Source organism: Octopus bimaculoides, chromosome 11, assembly GCF_046866305.1.
Source record: "Octopus bimaculoides isolate indiv1 chromosome 11, ASM4686630v1, whole genome shotgun sequence".
Lineage (NCBI taxonomy): Eukaryota > Metazoa > Mollusca > Cephalopoda > Octopoda > Octopodidae > Octopus > Octopus bimaculoides.
Window position 1 is genome coordinate 66,365,491 of NC_142938.1, and position 9,788 is coordinate 66,375,278.

At 37.2% G+C, this 9,788-nt stretch overlaps 1 non-coding gene across 1 annotated transcript; it reads right to left on the reverse strand.

The window, feature by feature from the left end:
- Positions 1 to 1,944: 1,944 nt before the first annotated feature.
- Trnaa-agc (transfer RNA alanine (anticodon AGC)) lies at positions 1,945 to 2,017 on the reverse strand. Its single transcript has one exon. It is a non-coding gene; the product is annotated as a tRNA-Ala (tRNA).
- Between the last annotated feature and the right edge of the window lie 7,771 nt (positions 2,018 to 9,788).

Consider the following 9,788-nt stretch of genomic DNA (forward strand, 5'->3'; position numbering starts at 1 on the left):
AAATGATTTGTTTATAGCGACCAAAACCAAATGTATGTGTTGTACATTAATTCACACTCTCTTTCAAATCGATGTTGCCTGAACACGGTGCACGGTGTACTACGCGTAACGTGTCGAAGTGATCGTAAAACCAACATGGAATGAAGTATATTGCTCAAGAATACAACGCAGTCATTGCTGTGTGGTTAATAAGCTTCAGATTCAATCCCACAAGCGCCATCATGGTCAAGTTTCTTAATGCTACTCCTTGTGAATGAATTTGCATGGAAGCTCGTCGTGTGGGTGTGTGTGTAGACACGGGTATATATTTTGAAGGAGTGGCTGTGTGGTAAGAAGCTTGTTTCCCAACCACATGGTTCTGGGTTCAGCCCCACTGCATGACACCTTGGGCAAGTGTCTTCTACTGTAGCCTCGGGCCTGCTAAAGCCTTGTGAGTGGATTTTGTAGACGGAAATTGAAAGAAGACCATCGTATATATATATATATATATATATATATATATATGTGTGTGTGTGTGTGTGTGTGTGTGTGTGTGTGTCCGTGCGTGCGTGTGTGTGTATGTATCTATGTATGTATGCATGTTTTTGTGTGTCTGGGGTTGTCCCCTCCACCATCACTTGACAACCGATGTTGGTGTGTTTGTGACCCCGCAACTTAGCGGTGCTCTACCATGACCGGAGTCAAATGACTGAAACAAGTAAAAAGAATAAAAGAATGTGTGTGTGTGTGTGTGTGTGTGTGTGTGAGTGTGTGTGTGTCTGAGTGTGTGTGTGTGTGTGTGTGTGTATGTATATACGCATCCACTACCCTTCGATCTTAGCTAAAATGCTACTTATATATATGTATGTACATATGCATACGTATGTGTATGGGTGTGTGTGTGTGTGTGTGTGTGAGTGTGTGTGTGTGCTTATCCGCTCATCGCTTGACAAGCGGTGTTTGTTTGTCCACGTTCCAATTACCTAGCGGTTCGGCAAAAGGTACTCAAATAATATGTGCAGGACTTAAAATTAAGTACCTTTCCTTTTAAAGCATGCAACATATACTATCGGTTGTCGAGTGGTGGTGGGGGACAAACGCCACGCCTGGCTCTCCGCCAGTAACGACGACAAGTGTTCCTGTGGTTTCGATCAACTGATTAGCCCACTCGTGAAATTAACGTGCAAATGGCTGAGTATTCCGCAGATACGAGTACCCTCAACATAGTTCCCAAGGACATTCAACGGGTCAAAGTGAATATGACAAGGCTGGCCCATTGGATTATAGGAACGAATCATTTTTACCAGCTGAGATGACTAGAGTAGCGAGAAGTAAAGTGTCTTGCTGAGGGACATAACGCGCCGCTGCGAATCGAACTAGCGACTTTACGATCGTGTGTCAGCAAGTCAGAAGCTTTCAAATAGCGACAAACATAAACGCAAAGAGAACCAGACATAAACATATACACATATACATACGATAGGCTTCTTTTATTTTCCATCTACCAAATCTAGTCTACAGATTGGGAATCAACTTCTTCATCACAGAATCAACTTCTTCATCATGTGATTGGGAATCAACTTCTTCATCACAGAATCACCCCCAGGCCTGAAGTAAAAATAAAACTTAGTAATTGCTAACGAAAAGCCGACGTATCGATCCCAGAATCTGGTAGTTGTAAAGAGAAAAAAAAAAATAGGAAATAAATATTTATTTCTTCATTGCCCACAAGAGGCTAAACATAGAAGGGACAAACAAGGACAGACAAAGGGATTACATCGACCCAGTGCGTAACTGGTACTTACTTAATCGACCCAGAAAAGATGAAAGGTAAAGTCAACCTCGGCGGAATTTGAACTCAGAACGTAGCGGCAGACGAAATATAGGAAATAAATATTGAAAACAAAGGTCATGAAACAAAATATACAAAAAAAAAAAAGAAATCTCTAGTAGAAAACGGGAAGTTGGAGAATCCGGGCATCGATCCCGGTACCTCTCGCATGCTAAGCGAGCGCTCTACCATCTGAGCTAATTCCCCACAACAACAATATTTGCTAATCTAACCATTATATAGTCTATGCACGTAGGGTTCTTTCATATAGTTCTGTTAGCTTTATTTTTATCTACTTATTGTTTGCTTGTCACTCGTAATTACATCTTAAATAACTAATTGTCATTGCTATTAATATACTTCTAACATTTATAATCGTTTCCATATTAACACTAAACTCGTTATCATAAAACATATAATATTGCGCCAAATTTCATCCACGTGACAGCATGCTAAGCTTTCCAAGAAACTTCTTCTGTCTGTCTATCATGCGGCGATTTTCTACTGCATAACTCACGAATTTCTAAATATGTAATTTTATCAGAATATCTGGTGAATATTTATTCCTAAATACATTACAGACGAATAGATTCTGTTGAATAATTTTTAGTAAATGTATTAAATTTCCTTATTTCTTTATACATGGTTTAATTCGTGTTGTGATATAATTGAAATTTTATTCGATAAGCTATAAAGAGTTACCTCCCTTAACTGTTTTTTTTTGTTTTTGAACGCTCGTCTTATTTGATATCAACAAATTTGAAGCCTTGTTACACGATTACCTGTATAGTTTAGTATATACATATACACCCTGACATAATCATTAGTATTTATGCACAACATTATACATGCACATCCACGTAACATATATCTAAGCATAGATTCATATGCATGCAAACATACATACATGCACTCTTGTAGATATCCATGTATCATAATTGCGTGCCAACATGCATGCACGCGTACATAAATACATATAAATATACATGTATACATGCACACTACTATAAATACATTGATGCATGCTACATGCATACAAGCCTGCATGCATACATACATACATACATACATACAGGCATAGATACATAGATACATGCATATATATACCTATGAGTACAAAAATGCATGCTACATGCATACACAAATACATACATACATACATACATACATACATATATACTTATACATATTTACATACATAGGCTCAGCAACACAGACACGCACACACACACACACACACGTGAACGCACGCACGTACTTATGTATATACATATGTATACGCTCACATATTTTAACACTTACATAGTTGTATATGCTTACGCATGTACACGTACATAGAGCAGCCCCTCTTAGTCTCACTCCCACTTCTTCTGTTTTCTCCTATCTATCTATCTGCCTCTCCCCCCGGCTCCAAACTGCCTGTCACACGCATTCCTTCACTGTTGTAGTCTTTGTCTGTCTGTCTGTCTGTCTGTCTGTCTTTCTCTTTCTTGGTGTCTCTCTCCTTCTCTCTCTCTATTTACCGGCACTTTCTGTTTCTTCTGTTTCTTTACGCTCTCTATCTTTTTCTCACACCACACGCGCGCGCACACACAGACTCGTACGCCACGCACGCGCACGCACGCGATGCATCAGATCTTGTCTTAGTATTTAGTAATTAAAAGGTTACATTGGGTACCTACCTAAATAAATACCTAATTAAATACATACAGACATGCATCCTTCCGTTCATCCATTCATTCGTCTATACATAAATGCGTACATACAACCATCCAAACGTTCATCTACTTAACCACCTGTCCATCTATTTATCCATCCATAAGTACATACGTATATACCTACCTACCTACCTACCTACCTACCTACCTACCTACCTACCTACCTAGTACCAGGCAGTGACTCTCATAGCTTCTGATCCTAACTGACTGGAAGTGTTATCATGTACATTGTTTTGTATTGGTATAAAAGATGAGCTACAGCAAATATTCTGCTCCATAACATAGAATTGTTTGTCAGTTGTTTGAACTTAACCAGTTGAGCTTGTTTCTTATTCGTTGACAATATATGCTTCTCTGATCACGAGCATAAGTAGTGGGGGAGCATCATAGCCATGTGTTGAGAGGAATTCTTTCTGGTTTGGATAATTCACCTTTGGAAACATGGGTGTTTTGTTGAACATCCTTAAACAACCTTTATTCAAGGACCTTTTAAGCGGGATGGGCTATTCGACCTGAAGAAAATTCTAATTGGAGCCCACCTGCAAGGTCATGCACTGTTTATCTTGATATGAGATCAACATGTCGCGCACATATGGTTGTGATGCATGTGCCTGGTGTACTCTTATCAGACGGGTAGTCATGATGGGTATACTGGGCTTCGTATATTTTACCCCAGTGTTACTTTGATGGCATGCATTGCTCTCATACATACATGCACGCTTCATTGTTCTCTTAAAGCAGCACGGTTGTGGATTTAGATTCCAGCTGGGTATCTAAACTCTTTTTTATGGATATAGTAACACAGGCGGTAGGGGGTTCTTGCGGCAGATATTCAGAGAGCTTACTGCGCATGTTGACACAAGGCCTCTAGATCATTATGGGACTTTTCATTGAGTGTTTTGCCTTTCTCGGTTACGGCCGTCTACAATACGCAGCACATTGTACAGATGTTAAAAATCAAGCGATGCTTACGTCTGAACCTTTTAAAAGTGAAATCAGAAAAGAAAAATGCCTTGCACAGTGCTAATGCGACTCTCTAAGCAGATAATTATTCAACTATACAACCATCCATTCACCCATTTATCCATACAAACAAGAATACGTACATACAAGTCACTTGACTGACCCAACTATGTATCTACTTACTTTCTATCAAGGCACCTTATCATTTTATCTCCCAATTTACTGAACGCTTTACCCGTCCAAATATCTTTTTCGTCTACATACATGCTGACCTCCCTCCCTCCCTCCCTCCCTCCCTCCCTACCTCCCTCCCGCCCTCCCTCCCTCCCTCCCTCCCTCCCTCCCACCTACCTACCTACCTACCTACCTGTCTATGGATTTAAATACCTACTAACCAATATACCTACCCAACAACTTACATGCTTACCTATCAACCAGTCTGCTTACTTCTTCTAAGTTCATAGAGTTATGACACAGCCAATTCCAGTAGCTTAAGAAATCTCGCAAGACATAGTAGATATTATAATGATGCTCAATAAAAGCATTCGATCTGAAGGGTATTCACTTGTCGAGGTTGCAGAATTTTGAGACGCTGTCGCTGGTGTCTTACAAGGAGACGTTCTTGAACCTTTGTTATTCATACATTGTCTTGGATTTGCTCTCACGAAGCAAGAAGTTCTAAGCACCCAAGGTTTACAGTAGCAGGTGCAGATTATGCTAATGTCAGCCCTAAAGTCAGATATCATTGCAGGAACCACGAACCCAATTCACAGACTTGAAGATACGGTAAGAGATATTAGTCACCATACTAACGCCAGAAAACCGGAATTTGCCATACAAAACTTGCATTATACCATCACTCGATTAACCAACAATTACTCTCAAATATCTCATGAGCACCATAGTATCTACAGAGGTAGTTGCAAGCTACGTATCAACAAAGCTTGGAAAGCACTTAAATGTCTCAGTACGAGAAGGAAATATCTAAGCAGTCATACAATGTGAAAAGAACTTCTCAAGCTGGTTGAATCTCTGTTACTTTATGATTCTTCCATCAGGACACTAACCAACAAGTTTGAAGCTATACGAGATGGCACCTATACGCCATCAAGGACAGACGGCACCTATACGCCAAACAAGGCACCTATACGCCAAACAAGGCACCTATACGCCAAACAAGGCACCTATACGCCAAACAAGGACAGACAAAGGGGTTAAGTCGATTACATCGACCCAAGTGCGTAACTGGTACTTAATTCATCGACCCCGAAAGAATGAAAGGTAAAGTCGACCTCGGCGGAACTTGAACTCAGAACGTAACGGCAGACGAAATACCGCTAAGCATTTCACCCAGCGTGCTAACGTTTCTGCCAGCTCGCCGCTTCTTTCAGTTTCCGTCGTCACCAAGGCTTTGGTGGGACCGAGGCTATTGTAGAAAACACTTGTCCAAGGTGTGAGTTTGAACTCTGAATCATGTGGTTGGGAAGCAAACTTCTTACCACACAGCCACGCCTGAATCCGGTCAGTGAATAGATCGAATAGAAAAAAGCAAATAAATATCTCATCATAGCTGCCCTAGAAAATGTGAAATTAATAAGATCACACACGTTCTGTATTTTTATGTATGTCGCAGACACAGATATCAAAATGGCAATAAAATATAAATTAGAATAACGATTGACCTTGTAAATGAAACTGATTGTAAAAGAAAAAGACTAGCAAAAACACAGTCATGTGTTTCAAGAAACACAGGATATTGATATTTTACAGTAGACAGAGAGTTGTGATAATTTATGGTATTGTCAAGAGCATTTAGCAACACAAGTTAAGTAGTTTATGAATCATAAATGATATCTCGGTTTGTCGGAAATTAGCAGAGTGGTGTTGGTACATATGAACCTATTATTAAAGAGCCTTTAGATTAGTCTCGACATGTTTGTTGTAGTCATCATGGTCAAAGCTGAACATCGTCTGCATAACTCATATAAGTCATAATGGATAAAGTCGATAAGTACGATGTCGTTTAGCTCCAGATCAGTGTATGATTTAAGGTCAGTTTAGTTGATAATTCGAAGTGGTTGAGGTGCCTCGTAAATGCGCTGTCGTTGGTTCGTGTTGGTGAGTATGTTTACCAAGAAGTGTGTATTCACCATTATTTTTAACACAACAGTATGCAAACAAATTTCACAGCATCTATCTATCTATCTATCTATCTATCTATCTATCTATCTATCTATCTATCTAATTGTCAGTCATTCAGCCAGTCTGTCTGGCTTTCTCAGAATCTCTCTCCTCCTCTCTCTTTCTCTCTCACACTATATATATATATATATATATATATATATATATATACTAATATATAAGTATATAATATAATTATATTAAAGGGTCGGTTAAACCCCACCAACATGCTAGAAATAGACGGCAAATAGCTCTAAAAATCACATCTACACACCATTAGCACAGATTGTAAGCGGGCAGATGAATCAATAACTCATTAAAATGCTTTTATACCTAATTTTCTAACGAAATATATATAATACATACATATATATACATATACAAATACATATATACATACATACATACATACATATATATATATATATATATATATATATATATATATATATATATATATATATATATACATATATATATATTTATATATATGTTAAAAGACAGAGACTATATATATATATATACTTGAGAAACATGCACAAACGTAATTTCATATAGTTCCTACGCGCGTTTCCTAATTATGGTTGCTTGGAGACGGGCAATTGCTTGGAGACGGGCAATTGCTTGGAGACGGGCAATTGCTTGGAGACGGGCAAGTGCTTTTAGATGTTCAATCACAACAAATCATCAGAGAAGACTTTATTACCCGTTACGTTACAGATAACAGTGTCCATAATATAATATAAACTTGTGTTTATCCCTATTGCTCCTACATTTACTCTGTAGCTCATATCTAATAATGCTACTCGCTATAGAATTTATTTCGCAACTGTCCTCAAATAGTGGACTATGATAATCCACGTGGAGCTCTGGACATAACAGTAGCAGTCGTACATATATTTGTGCAGACAATTTTTTCTCTATCTATCTATCTATCTATCTATCTATCTATCTACCTTTCTTTCTTTCTTTCTGTCTTTCTTTCTTTCTTTCTGTCTTTCTTTCTGTCTTTCTCCCCGTCTGTCTATATGTATATATGTATGGATGCATATACATTCACACACATATACACACACACACATACACACACACACACACACACACACACACACACACACACACACACACACACACACACACACACATATATATATATATATATATATATATATATATAGTAAAGAATTCCAATTTTTTTTGCTATTGTTCATGTTGTTATATATATATATATATATATATATATATATATATATATATATATGTGTGTGTGTGTGTGTGTGTGTGTGTGTGTATGTGTGTGTGTGTGTGTAATATATATATTACGATATATATATATATATATATATATATATATATATATATATATATATATATATATCGTAAAGAATTCCAATTTTTTTTGGATATTGTTCATGCTGTTTTATTCCAATAGAACTTTAATCAACTGACCTATGTTCAAAACCTATGTAACCGTATCTATCATATCACTTTGCATATCTAGGAATATATTCCCAAGTGTGACGGAGATTCAGCTATTTGCTGCAGTATATTTGTTTAGTCATTCGTTCATTAATACTTTGATAAATGTCGTGTTATTAAATATTTTTTTAATGTACAAGTTTCGTCTTGTTTGTAGTCTTATAAATATTCTATTTCATCCAACCACATAAAAGTAGCTTTCTAAATATTTTTGTGTGTATATATATATATGTATGTATGTACTTGCTTCAGAAAAATTGCAACGTTTTTGCATTCATTGACATTTACGTATGTTTGAGTTAGTTGTTATATATAGAAACATATGTAGTAGAAATATATACATAGCAAATTTAGCATTTTCTCCGCAGATTCAAAGAAATGATGAAAAGCTTTATCGAGTTTTCGGACCTTATTGAATTCTCATCAGAGGTGTCTAAATCATTTGAACAACCTCAGAGAAACAAGTAGGCAATCTGTTTATGTGCAAAACAAATCCAGTAGCTTCACAAAATTGGGGCTGCTAATTTGCGTACTATAAGTATTTAACGTTTAATTACATATAAGCGTCTTGTCAACGAGGATCTCTGTCCGTAAAATATCAAGGTGTGACGCATATAAAACTACGTAATAGTCATACATTAATGGCAAATTCAACTGTATATTAAGTTGGAAAGAAACCCCTGTCACATTGTGACTTGATCACTTTGAGGGTAATTTGTCGGTACTTACAGTAAATTAAGAATTAATTTTTGCAGTCTAATGTCTTTGTTTGCAGATTACTTTATCCCATTGTAGTTAAATTCTTATTGAGTTTTACCCTTTTATAAGGTGTTTAGATCAGACCCCTATCAGACACTGCATTCTGTGTGAATTCAAAAGGAGAACTTCAACATTGAAACAGCAAGAAATAATCCTTCTGTCAATAGAAAAGAAGCTTTAAGTGTCCGGATAGGTCAATGAGGGTGTGGTCAGTTTCGCTAGAGAATTTTGTTCTTTCCCAGATTCCCCTCGATCTGGACCAGGTTCTGTGCATATTGAGCTTCTGAAACCGTAGTCAAGAAAAATCCAAATGTAACTGGAGGAAGATTAGCAAAAGATTTCAATTCATATCACACTTTGATCATAAAATACTTCCATAAGCTAGGAAACGTTTCCAAACTTGATTAGTGGGTCTCGCTTCGTCTGATTGGTTCCCAACATAATAAAAAAGATGACCTCTGCTCGTCATTGAAGAGTAAACTTGCTACCGAGCATTTCCTGATGAAAGTGGGGTCCTCTATAATCATATGCAATGTCAACTACAATGATTGGCACACAATGAAAAAGGAAAATCCCTCCTCAAAAAGAAAACAAAAACAGACCCGAGAAAAGTTAAGCTCTGTGTTTGCTGGGATATGAAGGGTTTCGTCTATCATGAAGTGTGGAAAATAATTATTGTCAATTGGAGGCATTGCACAAACATTTGCAGAAAAGTAGGGTTTCACTGTCAATTGTATTTTTATAGGGTGTATTTAGGACTACATTATAATAGCTGTCCTTCAATTATTTAAGCAAGTAGGACGCGATTTAAGGGTAGGTTGAGCTGTTATTTCTAGCCTTTTTAATGAAGTTCTAGGAATATTCTCTTTTGAGTTAGC